The sequence below is a fragment of the Orcinus orca genome, chromosome 17 (assembly GCF_937001465.1).
Source record: "Orcinus orca chromosome 17, mOrcOrc1.1, whole genome shotgun sequence".
Classification (NCBI taxonomy): domain Eukaryota; kingdom Metazoa; phylum Chordata; class Mammalia; order Artiodactyla; family Delphinidae; genus Orcinus; species Orcinus orca.
In genome coordinates, this window is record NC_064575.1 from 39,344,100 (window position 1) to 39,359,207 (window position 15,108).

Here is a 15,108-nt window from a genome sequence, read left to right on the forward strand (position 1 = left end):
CGCAGGGAGGGGCTGCGTGCTGAGGTAAGGGGGGAGGGAATGGGTGGGCGGCTGTGGGGGGGAGTACCTCCGATTCGGAGTTTCGAGGTCCCCAGGGAATCTGGGGATTGCAGGTCGCAGGCGAAGGCTGAGCTCCTGCTTCGGTCTCACTGTAGAAGCCGCTCGCTCGCCCGCCTGCACCCACACGCACATTCTAGGCACAGGGTGGCATCAGCCCCGGACAGGGCGGTTCTAGCTGGGGCTGACTGCTTCCAACCCTGAGGTCCGGAGCCGGGACTGTCAGCGCCGGGAGAATGCGAGGTAGTCGAAGGTGATGCCGCCAAGCATGAAGGGTAGTAGGGAGACCCCAGTCTGTACTGCTAATTCGTCTGTGCCAGTTTTTCCTAAGAAAAACACACATACACACAGGAGGCTGATTGATGACCTAAAGAACCTTTAGGCAGAGACTTCTCCGGGGCCAGGCACTGGGCTAGCCTGTAGGGAAAGACGCCAACAAGAAATGCTGGGAATGGAAATGCATCTTTGGTCTTCAGGGGTTACTGTGGCCGGAGCCGGATGAAGTAACCCTGGTCTCCAGTAAATCTGTGGCGGATTCGCTCCTTTTCTTCCTTTCATCGCAAGAGATGGAACAACTGAGAACTCTGCAGAGCGCACTTTCTTCTCTGGCGCTGACAGGTGTAAGGCTCCCTCCTACCCATTTCCAGAGATGCTTTTGGGCTGATGTCAGGTTTCCTCGGGCAGGAAATAGCAAGAAAGAGGTGGCAGTAGAGGAGCAGACAGAAATCTCCCCATCGATCCAGTGATCCAGTGATCCATTCTTCTTTTTTTTTTTCTGGCTGAAGATTTGGGGGGTTTGGGGAGTGGAATCAGGATGCCAGAGCAGGTTGTAGTGCAGTTAGGAAACTGTGTTTCAAAGGTGTCCCCTCCTGCAGGTCCAGCCCAAACTTGGCCCATTAAAGCAACAAGTGGCCCTAGTTCCTACACAAGGAAGGGCAATGTATCTGCCCTTGGTGCCCACGTGTACTGCTTATGGTGGTCTCTACTCTTGCTGAGCCTTTCTGTTGGAGTGCAGCGAAACTGTCTTATACAGAATTGAGGGCGCAGAGAAAACCAAAACAAGACTATACTTTCTGTTGTAATGTTAGTGTACTAAAGAAAAATGTCCTTGCACATAAACAAAACAGCACACACACACACACCTAAAAAGTCAGAAGTTGGGAAGTTGGTTGTCTCTTCCACCAACCACCTGTCTGACCTTGGCACTTCTGTTCCTGTGCCTGAGTTTTACTTTGCCCATCTGTAAAATGATGAAACTGAATTGAATGTTTTACACGTTAACTTTTAGCTTTCAAATCCTCTGTTGAAATAGGTCATGCACCTTTGGCCATGGTGTTCTTTTTAGACCAATATCCTTTGTTGCTTTATGTGTAGGGCACCCGTTTTTTGATACCTAAACAACACTTCAAACATTTCCTGGTACAGAGGATTTTTTTTTTTCTTGTTGACCACCCATTTATCTTCCTTCTAGGGAGAGTCCAGTCCATCACTTTCTTTTCAGACATGCCCCTCCTCCAGGTTTCAATACTTAAGGTTTGAGGAGGAAAAAAACCTTCTGGCTACAGTGTTCAAGGAAGGGAATAGAGGCTAACAAGAGTTATGCAGGGCTAATCCCTGGACTTCTGCTGGAGTAAAGAGGTTGATGACATAGGGTTACCACTGTCCAATAGACAATCCGTGCCGGAGTTAAAAGAAAAAGGAACCTCCTTCCTCTAAATGCTTTATGTATATCTTTTGGACAATGTTACACTATTTGATTTTGTAAAAACATACCATTTTACTGCCATCTTCAAGAAAAGTGATGTAAAAACTATGAGAAGCTACCCCTGTATACAATGTGATCATCCATCACTCATAGATGTGATGCCCTGCTATATAAGTGCACACCTTGTGCAACCTTATGCTGTGATGCGCCTGCCCCTTCCAGCCAGCCCTGGAGCTGCGAGCGTATAAGCCCGCAGCTGTGCCAGAAGCTCCCACATAAACAGGGAGATATTTGAATCCCATAATGAGAAATACCAGAGAGGAGAAAAGGCAGAGAGAAGAAGGGGTGGGGAAGAGAGAAAGGGACCTGGTTAGAACATGTGAACTCCTGGATCCACATGTGCCTGAAAGATTGCCTCTTTCTTTTCAATTATATAGTATTTTATTTCTGTTGTTTGAAATCAAAATATCCTCTTGTAACTCACCTATTCTGCTATTCAATACATTGGATCAAAAAGGCTGGAACAAGTGCAATAGATATCCTGGTAAGGCAGCATTAGCTAATTTGGAAAGGGGGAAAGAAGCAAAGCAATAGAAAGGCATCCTTGGGACACAAATACTGTGATCCTAGTATTTAGGCATCAGTACCTGAGGCTGTATTTGATAGAGACTGTATCCTTATTTAGTTTTTAATTTAAGGCTATTTAGTAGGCACTTGGTGCCAAAAAATATATTTGAAGAGCTGTGTTACAAGTGAGAACACTTGATTTTTCACCTGCCCATGTGAAGATCTATGTTCTCCTCTTCCATTTCCAGGTCACAGCTTGCAATTGCTCAACAAATAGTTCTTGGCTGACTGTTGAATGTTGCCTTATTCTGTGTTCTCTCTTTGCTCTCCTCATTCTCCCCAAACATCTGGCAGCAATCATTATCTTCTTTTTGTTGCAGTCATCTGTGTGCATGTTTTATTTCCCTTGCTAAGCTGGAAGATCCTTGAGGGTAAGGGGCTAGGTATTATAAGGGGCTAGGTATTATTTATCTTTCTACCTCGGACAATGTTCAGAATGGTGTTTTGTACCTAAGAAGCACTCATGTGTTGAATGAATCAGAATTGGTTTGCCATTCCCCACTGCCTTTATCTCACAATAACAGAAACATAAAGTGGGCAGAGCAGAAATGACGGCAAATAAATTGTCCTCTTAGTTGCAGAATGCAGTTTCTAGAACTTAAAGAATAATTAGTAGATTTTGAAATAATTTTGTTTTACAAAAATTTCGTAAGATTGAAATACTCTAACCTTAAAGCTCTCGATCAACTCTAAAGGAGGGCTTTAATTGGCTCTTCCTGAGTCAAGTGTTTATTCCTGGGCCGATAACTGGGGCCATTGTCATAATAGAAAGTGTGATTTGTTACCAGAGAAAGAGGAAAGTGACGCTGGGCTTGCAAGATATTTATATCTTCAGCCAGAGTGCATAGGATCTGGAACTTAATTGGTGACACAGTATTTGTTTGAGATTATATGAATGAAAAATCTTTGTGTAAGAGTGATTAATCTAAAACTTGGCCAGTCATTGTCCTAGTGTCATATTAAATTGCAGGAGAATCTAGTTTTAGGCACAAAGATCATAAATATAAAATGTGTTTCCAGGCTTGGTTCTGTGTAGTCAGTAATCTATACTCACCCACTCATTAATAAAAATGAAAGTTAAGGACTCAGTCCTAACATATATTTAGCATTGTATTTCGCTAACAATCTCAGTATTATTTTCTTTATTCTCCCCTGTCCATCATCTTCTGCAGAAAATAATGTCTCCACTTTCAATTCCCTGTCTATTTAAATCCAATTTGTAATTTATAAAGTTGTCCTCCTTAAGGGCTGCTGCTTCTGCCACAGTAATGTACTCTGGCCATTATTATACACTTCCATCTTTCATGGAGGTCTCCATCCATAGGTTTTGTTTTCATAGCATTTTTTGTTTTGGCGGTACGCGGGCCTCTCACTGTTGTGGCCCCTCCCAATGCGGAGCACAGGCTCCGGACGCGCAGGCTCAGCGGCCATGGCTCACGGGCCCAGCCGCTCCGCCGCATGTGGCATCTTCCCGGACTGGGGCACGAACCCGTGTCCCCTGCATCGGCAGGGGCACTTTCAACCACTGCACCACCAGGGAAGTCCTATACTTACGATTTTATATTTGCTTATTTACTTTTGTCTCCCCCCTCAGCTCAAGAGAGACTATATTCATCTGTGTTAATCACTGCTGTGTTTCCTGAACATGCCTATAAATCATACTGAAGAATGGTGCCTGAACTTTGGTAAGGGATCAATCAATTTTCTTGGCTGGATGAAGAAATGTGTTCATAAATTAATGAACAGATCTTCGGGGCTTCTGACTTGAGGACTAATGGGAAGAGGATGGCAAACGGTTGGGACAGGGTACTGCAAGAAGTAGTATTTGGAGTACTCTGATAGCTATCCTAACAGATAAGATTGTGTTCATTTAAGTAGTTCTAATGAGAGAGCTGGGAACTAGGGACACACAGCATTAAGGTTTTTATAATGCATTCTGTAGAGTTCTTTTTAAGGCTGTACAAATATCATTGAAAATATATGCATACATATACACCTCTGTTACTTTACTTAGCGCTTTACGAGAGCCCCTCAAGGAAGGGGTAGTAGCAACTCTCAGTATCCTTCCTTTATGATGAGCTTAATTTATTCAAAGTTACATCATAATTTATTTGTAACTGTGAAACTAGACTTAGTTATTGAATAGACCCTCCCTAGAAACGTATGACATTAATAAAACCAACAAAACTTTGTTCAGTTTCCAATGATAGACACATTACAGACTCAATTATGGGCCATCCAGTTTAATGAAGGGAAGAAGTGATTGAACAAATATAGAGCAAACAGAATATGAAGTTTTATCCTCCATTAACATTAGTAACGGATAGTGTGGGCTCCAATGCCTTCAAGATAGCTTGAGACCATCATCTCTGTGTCATGGGCAGGGGGATGTTCAGCCAGGATGTCTTTCACTGTCACTGAGAAAAATCTCCATAAGATATAATGATACCTACTGAAACTGATATGGGGCATTCGGGTAATAAGGAATCCATTAGCATATTTTTCTGGAAGCCTTGACTACAAAATGAAGACAGTAGATTTGGACACTTTCAGCCATGAAGAAGTTGTTTGGATATTCATCTTTATGCCTAATGAAATAAGCTTATCTCATCTCTGCAGCTTCCCATATACCATTTTCCCACCTCTGTTTTATGTTTGGAAAGACTTTTAGAAATTGAAAGTCAAGTTAAAAAGTGAGTGACAACTTAAATGATATATGGAATATTTTGCTGACTTACAAGAGCATGCAGAATTAAATATGACCCAGTTCAAATGTTTATTTTCACGTGTATGTTGAGGTGGCGTTTTCAAGGTGCCAGAAAATGAGAATTCACCTTCCAGTGTGTGTTACCAGGTCTGTTCATTGCACAGAATCATCTTCATAAAACATAGTGTTTTCTATGTACCTGGTATATATCTCAGTTAGTTTGAAGAATTTCTCAGATACCTCTTAATATGTAGTGCTCCAATTCCAATCTTGCCGTGTCCTGTACCAGTGACACAGCACACAGGAGTTTTATTTGTCTGGGTTGTTCAGAACCCAATGAAAGAACAATGGAATGGGATCAAAGAGATCAGGGTTCTTGTCCCAGATTTACCATAAAATAATTGTGTCCTCTTGGGAAAATTATAGTCATTCTAGGTCCCTTTTCTTTACTTTGACAGAGCTGCACTAGATGACCCCAAATAATATAGCACTCTTTCAGTAGTCGCTTAGATGTTATTGGTATTCTGAAACAAATGAAGACAATGACACATGGAGCTGTGCGACATCTCTGTAACTCTGTTGTCTTAGAGTTGCCTCCATTTTACAGATGATAAGATGACTGTGCATAGAAGTAGATGTTTGGAACCAGCGGTTCCAAAGTAAGTGGAGGTAAACCGCAAATTTCCTTCCTTCCTGAAGCTCACTTAGCCAAAACATAGGCTTCTGAATATTAAGCTGTAAAGCATATTATCAGTACATTTTAAAAGAAGCTATTCTTCTAGGATTTCCAATTAATAGCAGGAGGTTTTGAAATTCTTAAAAGATCATCTAATTTTGTGAGATTTACAGTTCTATTTTCCTGTCAAGCAAGTTGTATTAGTGCCAGAGAGTCATCTGAGCTTCTGGATGCTTCTCTGAACCTCTTGAAGTTTTCTTCTTGCTATCTGAAATTCATGCCAGATAAGCCTTTTTCTAGAGCGTATGTACAGACTTGTGTATTTTTATATAGGAAAGCGATGCAGTGAGTCAAGTCGGGGGTTAAGCCCTCATTCTCAGAGTGGTATTGAGCTCCTGGTGAAATATAATCATCATTTCCTCAGAATCGAAAAGCAGTTATCTCAGGTGTATAATCCCATTAACTATTTATACATTTACGTATGATACATGGATTTATTGTACCTACGAGGTGTGTTCTCTTTGGGAAGTACAAAGCTCTTAGAGACATAGGTTGTTCATTTTTTGCTTTCCCACAAATACTGTGACCCTTTGAGCAGGAAGGTCTATATTTTACTAACATCTAGAACCAGCAGTTAACACGGTGTCTAAGATGTAGTCAATAAATATGAAATAGATAAATGAACACATTTTTATGTAAGGGCCAGGACATGGACAAATAGAAATTTTTCATTTTCAGTCACAAAGCAACAACAGACATAAAAATGATACAGACAACAAGTGCTATGGTCATTCAAAGAAGGCATAGAATAGATAGAAGGATCTCCTCTATGGCACAGGGAACTATACTCAATATTTTGTAATAACATCTGTATGGGGCACCTGCTCCACACCAGGTCCTATGACAGGTGCTTACATACTTTCCCTCTCCCCCATCCTATGGGGAAAGTACCTCTGCTATAGATTTAACATTTGCCTCCCCCAAAATTCCTATGTTGAAATCCTAACCCCCAAAGTGATGGTATCAGGAGGTGTGGCATTTGGGAGGTGATAAGGTCATGAGGGTAGAGCCCTCATGAACAAAATTAGTGCCCTCATAAAAGAGACCCCGCAGAGGTCCCTCGACCTTTCTGCCATGGGAGGTTACAGAGAAAACACGCCAACTGTGACCCAGGAAGAGGATACTCACCGGACTGTGAATCTGCTCGCACCCTGATCTTAGACTTCCAACCTCCAGAACTATGAGAAATAAATTTCTGTTGTTCATAAGCTACCCAGGCTCTGGTATTTTGTTATAGCAGCCCAAATGGATTACGATCACCTCTGTCCTTAGGTTTCAGACCCAGAAACTCAACTTTGTAGAGGTTACGAGGACCCTAAAGCCACTCAACCAGGCAGAGGCAGATTTGAAATTGAAGTCTCCAATTCCACATGTAAGTCTATCAGACCCTGTCTCCAGACATGATGTCATGAACAAGAGCTAATGCAACAAAGAGTTTACATGCAGCAAAACAATTAGCAAACAAAGTAAGAATATAGTAGACCGACTGTTTTGGTCACCCAATAGCCATTCACCACTCTTCCAGTTGAACAGAAGCCATGCCCCGTGGGCACATTCAGCCCTGCTGTTTTCACTTCCCAGATTTGAGGGGTAGGAAATTATTATCCCTCCTGGCCATCAGCACCCTGACCTCTACCACCCACCGGGCCAGCTTCAAGAACAGCTGGATCCACCTGTTCAAATGAAACAGGTCTGCTCTCTGTGGTGTTGGCTTCTGGTTCAAGCAGCTCTCCCCACATGATAGCAAAGCTGGCTCCCAGCAGTTGCAAGCATGAATCCTACCAGCCTAGCAGTCCCAACAGATACCTTTTAAGTATTTGTTCCCCAAAGCTCCAGTTAAAAGTCCTAGGCTGATTCCAATTTGACCTGCTCTGGACAAACATTTTCTTTAGAACCAAGAAGGCTGCCAGACACAATACAGGATCCCCGCCTCGTTAAAGCTGAACTTCACATAAACAGTAATTTTTTTAGTAGAAGTATGTTGCATGCAATGTTGAAGACACCCTAAAAAGTCGTGGTTTTCATCTGCGGTTCAGCTTTAACTGGGCGCCCCGTGTGGGCTTTGCCGGCTGTGGTGGGCGCCGCGCTGGGTCGGCGGGGACGGTGGGGGACTGTGGCCCGAGCCGGGTTGCACACCCAGCCCACAGCGTGCAGGGAGAGAGGGGCAGCCTCGTCTCCGCTGCAGGAGCTGAGACGGGGAGAAGGGGAGCGCCCCAAAAGGAAACCAGCTGCCCCTCCCAGGAGAGAGGAGATGGCTGTTCAGCAGCCAGAAACAGCAGAGGAGCCAGAGCACAGAAGCGGCGGCCTCTGAGGACGCGGCGCACATATTTCTGGTGGGCGAGGGGCACGCGTGCCGGTCCGTGGGAAAGAGGGGAGCCCGCGCCGGCCCCTCCGCCTCCCGAGCCTGTGCGTTTCCCTAAAAGAGCAGCAGCTGTGCAGACTGACTGTTCACAGTTGTGATAAATCGCCTTAGGAAAGCACTTCGATTAAGGTCACATCTAACTAGAACGCAAGAAGTCATCCCTGAACAAATCAATTGCGAGAGGGGCAGCTCTGGGCGCGCACCCACCCCGCTGCTGTTTTGCTTTCCCCGCAGGACGAGGGCCGCTCACTGGGTCGCGGGGACAGCGCGCTGTCTCAGCTGGGGAAGAGGCGCTTGCTCAGGACACATGCAAAACCCAAAATGTGAAAGGAGGCCTTTATTCCATTCCTTTGGGGGATTTCTTAATGACGTAAAGCCCAACTTGGTTTCAGATCTGCCTGTCGTTTCCGTGACAGAACCTTCCTGGGGGGGGGGGGGGGTCCACCAGCAGCGGGGTGGCCAGGCGCCACAGGGCTGTGCTCTCCTTCCCAAGCCAGTTCATCTCCATCTGTAGCATTTTCAGAGAAACTCTCGGATAGGTTTTCTCCAACAGGTTCTTTTTCCTTCACTTTATAAAGTCATTCTCCTGCACAAAATGAACGGCCTGAAGACATCACTGAGCCTCTTTTTCTCCCAGGGTCAGGGCCAGCACGGCCCCCAGACCACAGGGGCGCAGGACCTCACAATGGGCTTCAGGCCTTCCCCTCCCCTCCCGCCCCTCCCACCCCGCCCTACCCCTCCCCTCCTCCCCTGCAGAAATCACATCCCTTTCTCCAGACTCCCCACTTCAGCTTGACTTTCAGCAGATCTTTACCCTGCCAGTTAGTAATTCAGGACTAATTAGGTGATTGCTTTCATTTATGGTAGCAGTTGTGGGGGGGGTGGATGAAATGGCTTTGCCCCTATTCTTGTTGGAAAAATAAATTACACCCACTGTCACTTGAGATCTTATTTTCCCCCCAATCAAGCAAATTAGCAGCGTGGTTCATTTTCCCAGCATTCACTCCTGAACAGACGGCAGTGCCCTGGAACGTGGCTTAGAGCTGTGTGGTCAGTGCAATTGTTTGGGGCTGTTTGTGCCCACAATGAGAAGAGACGCCTGTCTCCGGAAAGAAAAGTGGCCCTTGTCTTGCTTAGGCCAGCGAGCTGCCCGGAGCGCTGCCCGCCTGGCTTCTGAGGAAGATGTACACCGCCATCTAGTGGATATGGGGGCTCACTGCAGTGTGCTCGTTCTCCCGCCTTTCCTTCTGGCAGGTAACAAGAAATAATGCTTCTTGTAAGTTCCTAAAAATAGGGGAGGTCTTATATCACCAGGAGTGAAATGTTTGCCTCAATGTCTGTAATGAAAGTGCAACCCCATGCTTGCACAACGTCTGTCTTGTCAGTAGCCCTCTTTCATCCCGATGTTTAGGTCCAAGACAGGATCGTCATTGTCTGAGCAATGGGTATCTCTCCGAAGCTGGGTAGTTCTCCCCTGTCCCAAGTAGTGTGGGAGGAGACAGTCAGCACCTTCACAGACGCCTTCATCTCTGCAGCCTCGCCATCACTCCTCATCTCGCCCACAGCAAGCCCGATTCCAAAGTGCACAGGGTAGAGGCGTTCGAAAGTTGGCTTGTTCAACCAGGGGCATTGCCACTTCCCAGAGGGAACCAGAAACACACCCACATCCTAAGACTCTTTTCAGTCTTGGCGTTGAGGGGGTTCCCACTCTGTCCCCTGACTACACACAAGTCAGTGTCTTTTTCCTTTCCGCTCATTCTACCTACATGAAGAGCACGTTGATCTCCCCAGTTTTAACACAGGAACCATGATTTTCTTGGGTTTTGTGTATGGGGGGGGGAGAGAATGGGAGAGAGAGCAAGTACATCCCAATATGGAAGGGCTTGGGGCCGTGGTTCTCAACCAGGGGCAATTTTGCACCCAGGAGACATTTGAAAGTGTCTTGGGACACTTTGGATGGTCACAGCTTACGCGAGGCTAAAAGTCCTTCCATCACAGGACAGGCCCACAGCAAAGAAGCATCCAACCCCACCCAGCAGTCGTGCTGAGGCTGAGAAAGCCTGGTTTAGGCTCGCAGATATCGCCCTCCAGCAAGCCGGTTGGAACACTGATTGTCCTCAAATGTGCCACACTGCAGAGGCTGTGGATAGATAATTCATCCTCTCCCAAGTCAGTACTGACCACCGTTTTTCTTCTTTTAGACTCTTTCATTTTAAACGTAATTTAGCTGTCTCTTTTTTGTCCCTCTGCTCTGCTGGGAAGAGAAAGGATTGGAAAGGGGGAGGGGAAGGTGACAGAAAAGGAGGATTAGAGGACTGACCTGTTTCTCCTGCAGAAGCTGGGCACATTCCTCTCTCACACGTGCTTTGTGACCCAGCAGGGTACAATTAAAAGCACAATAATTTGCTTGTTATTCAAGTCAGACATTAGTCCGGGTAATGGCGTGCTTGGTGTAGACATGGATTTCCTTGTTCGGAGCTAAGCACAGGACTAGCTGAATTCTCCATGGGGAAATCTTGATTTGTTCAGGTCTTTCATGTTTTCTACAGAGAAGGGATTATGTCTTCCTAAAGAGGGGCGTTGCTTAAAAAGCTACAAAGTGTAAGAAAAGGATTTAGGGCAGAGGGGCCTGTGGTTACGTAGCTCAGGGGTACAGGGAATTTCAGAGCCAAGGATTATTTAAAGCCATAGAGTTAAAAAAATAATTGCTTTAGGGACTTCCCTGGTGGTGCAGTGGTTAAGAATCTTCCTGCCAGTGCAGGGAACACGGGATCGAGCCCTGGTCCGGGAAGATCCCACATGCCGTGGAGCAACTAAGCCCGTGAGGATAGGTGCCAACTGGCACTCACCAGCCCGAGAGGTTTGCCTGCTCAGCCGCGGGGGCGGGCGGGGCTGCAAGCTGAGGATCGGGCTTTAGTCGGAGCGCAGGGAGAGGACTAGGGATGGTGGAGTGAACATAGCATGAAGGGGTTAGTGCACCACAGCTAGCGGGGAGGGGGGGGGAGTCCGGGAAAAGATCTGGAGCTCCCGAAGAGGCAAGAGACTTTTACTTCCCTCTTTGTTTCCTGCTGCGCGAGGAGAGGGGATTAAGAGCGCTGCTTAAAGGAGCTCCAGAGACGGGCGCGAGTCGTGGCTAAAAGCGCGGACCCCAGAGACGGGCATGAGACGCTAAGGCTGCTGCTGCCGCCACCAAGAAGCCTGTGTGCGAGCACAGGTCACTATCCACACCCCGCCTCCGGGGAGCCTGTGCAGCCCGCCAGTGCCAGGTTCCCGGGATCCAGGGACAACTTCCCTGGGAGAACGCACGGTGAGCCTCAGGCTGGTGCAAAGTCACGCCAGCCTCTGGCGCCGCAGGCTCGCCCCGCACTCCGTGTCCCTCCCACCCCCGGCCTGAGAGAGCCAGAGCCCCCGAATCAGCGGCTTCTTTAACCCCGTCTTGTCTGAGTGAAAAACAGACGCCCTCCAGCGACCTACACGCAGAGGCGGGGCCAAATCCAAAGCTGAGCCCCTGGGAGCTGTGAGAACAAAGAAGAGAAAGGGAAATCTCTCCCAGCAGCCTCAGAAGCAGCGGATTAAAGCTCCACAATCAACTTGATGTACCCTGCATCTGTGGAATACATGAATAGACAACGAATCATCCCAAATTGAGGAGGTGGACTTTGAGAGCAAGATTTATCATTTTTTCCCCTTTACCTCTTTTTCTGAGCGTGTATGTGTATGCTTCTCTGTGAGATTTTCCCTGTATAGCTTGCTTCCACCATTTGTCCTAGGGTTCTATCCGTCTTTTTAAAAAATTTTTTTCTTAATAATTATTTTTATTTTAATAACTTTATTTTATATTACTTTACCTTCTTTCTTTCTTTCTTTCTTTCTTTCCTTCCTTCCTTCTTTCCTTCCCTCATTTAGACATAGAATCATCCCAAATTGAGGAAGTGGACTTTGAGAGCAAGATTTATCATTTTTTCCCCTATTCCTCTTTTTGTGAGTTTCTAAGTGTATGCTTCTGTATGAGATTTTGTCTGTATAGCTTTGCTTCCACCATTTATCCAAAGGTTCTATCCGTTCGTTTTTTTCTTAATTTTTTTTATAATAAGTATTTTTTAATTTAATAACTTTATTTTACTTTATCTTCTTTCTTTCTTTCCTTTTTCTTCCTTCCCTCCTCCCTTCCTTCCTTCCTTCCTTCCTCCCACCGTCCGTCCCTCCCTCCGTCCTTTCTTTCTTTCTTTCCTTCTTTTCTTCTTTCTTTCTTCCTTCCTTAAATTAAATTCAATATAGATATTTAAATTTAAGGTAAAATTAAATTATAATTTGAAATTATATGTGGAGTTTTATTTCCTAAAGAATATTTTGGAAATTTCAACTCCTATTTTAACTTATATTTTCAGAGAAGGTATTTGGTCCAAATGAAGAATATCTTCAATTATAGTTCTTCTATTGCAAGCAAAAAAGGATTTATACTTCTTTTCATGAAATACGGTTGTTTGACAACAGAAGGATAAATATTTTATATTTTTAGAAACAACAGTCAGGCTACTGATATTCTTAATGAGTTTTAATAAATCTGAATGCTTCTTATCATCTACTCTTTAGCTGGTACCTGAGGAATTGTATACCTCCGGGAGGATATGTGCTCCAGACCCGTAAATATGCAGTTCACAGAGCCCACCACCAGAGGACAATAATGAAGTAAAATCTTGAAACCATGTAGTGAAAATAGTGGGAGTTTAAATAAAAGCAACGTTTCACAGTATGCTTTTCTGACCAATGTTATATCTAATACCCTAATGGATTATATGTACACGGATTCTGAAAAGTCAGCAGCACACTTCACTGGTCAATTTCTATGATAAGGGGAACGGAATTTGAGTGTAGAAAAACAGTATACTTACATCTTAAAATTCCACCCCTACAGAATCTACTCACTATTGAAAACTGGTAAGAATAATAGCTTTCTGTGTCGCAGTGACCAGTTAACATTTTCAAGAGTAGAATTTATCTGCCTATGATGCTCAAATACACAGGAAAAATGCATATCTAGGACAATGGATAAACTCTATATGACATGAGAAAATAGTTATTCAAATGGAAAAAGTATAAGATCTACAAGGCACAGTTTTATATGCATTAGTGTGGATATATATACATAAAGAAGCTCTAAGAAACATAAAAATCACTTCCAGGAAGCAATTTTAGGTAGAAGAGAATTAACATGGATGAGGAAGAAAAGAGAGCTGGTTTTAAAATAGTTTCATTGACTTGTTTTTTTTTTGTTTGTTTATTTATTTGTTTTATTTATTTGGTCTTTGGAATATAAGAAAACAGTGGCTTTCAGATCAGTATCCCAGTGGAACAAAGGGACCGAGGTCTATCCTGGAGCCCAGCCATTGTTTGACTATCTTGTAATAATACTGGTGAAATACAACCAAATCATTTGAACTATAAGCATCCTCTCTGACAATAAACTTAAGACACCAACATTATATATTAAAGAAAGTAAAGAGAGAATACTGTTTTCTTTAGAGAGAAAATACAGATCCTGGACCAAATCAATAATGTCAGCAAACCTCATGGGTATAAAATATTCTGCTGTCTATCATTTAGAACATGCCTCTAGAGGAGGGAAACTGGGCGATAATTTCCCCAGATTTTATATTTAATTCAAATATTTTAGATAAGAGGCATCTCTAGTAAAACATTGTATTATTGATTCTTTCCAATATGATAGCTCACAGGAGTTCCTCTTTCCTTCTCAAATACATATGGGGAAATGGAGGTGGGTGTGGGTTATAGGAAGCATCTAAATAGAGCATAATAATCAACAGTTTGTTTTTTAAAAATAGAAATTTCTATTCAAATTGTTTCCAGAGACAGAAACACACAGAGACAATTCCATGTGACAATAGTGAAAGAGACCAGAGTGATGCAGCTGCAAATCAAAAAACTGCCAACACCAGTGATTGATGGCCACCACCAGAATCTGGTTAAGACAAAGAAGGATCCTCCCCTTGAGGCGTCAGAAAGAACATGGCCCTCTCAACACTTTGAGTTTGAACTTCTGGCCTCTAGAGCTGTGATAAAATAAATTTCTGTTCTTTTAAGCTAACAAGTTTGTGGTATCTTGTTATGGTAGCCCTAGAGATGACAGTATTTGATTCCTGAGCTGGCAACTGTATTTTGACTATGTAATGACTATTCCAAGATAATCAACAGACACAAAGATAAAGGCAAAACTGAGACTAAGCCCAGTTCTTTTTATTCCCAGAATAATAAATGATTTTTTAATTAATTTAGATCTCTTTGTCTAACCCCTCTGCTTTTCAGAAGAGTATGTGGGACCAATCAAGTATTCATATGTTATACTTTCATTTTAATTCATCTCAAATTATTTCTAATTCCCCTTATGAGTTCTTACTTGACCCATGAATTATTTAGGAATACATTCTTTAATTTCCATTTGTGATTTTCAACAAATTTCTTTCTGTTAACGATTTCTTATTGCATTCTGTTGTCATCTGAGAGCACTCTCTGTATTGTTTATGCCCTTTAAAATGTACTGAAATTTGTTTTATGGCCTAGCATATAGTATATCCATGTGCATTTGAAAAGAATGTATATTCTGATGCTGTTGGGTGGAATGTTTTATAGATGGCTGTTACGTCTACTTGATTGATAATGCTGTTCAAGGTTTTTATTTTCTTGTTGATTTTCTGTCTGTTCTGCTATTGAAAGAAGGGTATTAAAGCGTCCAACTATTATTGTAGAACTGTCTGTTTCTCTTTTCTGTTGTGCCGATTTTGCCTCATTGTATTTTGAAGTCCTGTTGTTAGGTGCATATAAGTTTATAATTATTATGCATTCTAGATGGAATAATCATTTTATCATTTTAAAATGTCTTTGTCGCTAGTAAAAAT

At 43.5% G+C, this 15,108-nt stretch overlaps 1 long non-coding RNA gene across 3 annotated transcripts; it reads left to right on the forward strand.

Annotated features, from left to right (window-relative positions):
- The first annotated feature begins 11,191 nt into the window (after positions 1 to 11,191).
- On the forward strand, positions 11,192 to 14,483 carry LOC125961662 (uncharacterized). 3 transcript variants are annotated; one of them, XR_007472638.1, is made up of 2 exons: positions 11,192 to 11,408; positions 11,748 to 14,483. It is a non-coding gene; the product is annotated as an uncharacterized LOC125961662 (long non-coding RNA). The 3 variants fall into 3 exon arrangements; XR_007472639.1 differs by having other exon boundaries at positions 11,751 to 14,483; XR_007472640.1 differs by lacking the exon at positions 11,192 to 11,408 and adding an exon at positions 11,465 to 11,501 and having other exon boundaries at positions 11,751 to 14,483.
- The last annotated feature ends 625 nt before the right edge of the window (positions 14,484 to 15,108 follow it).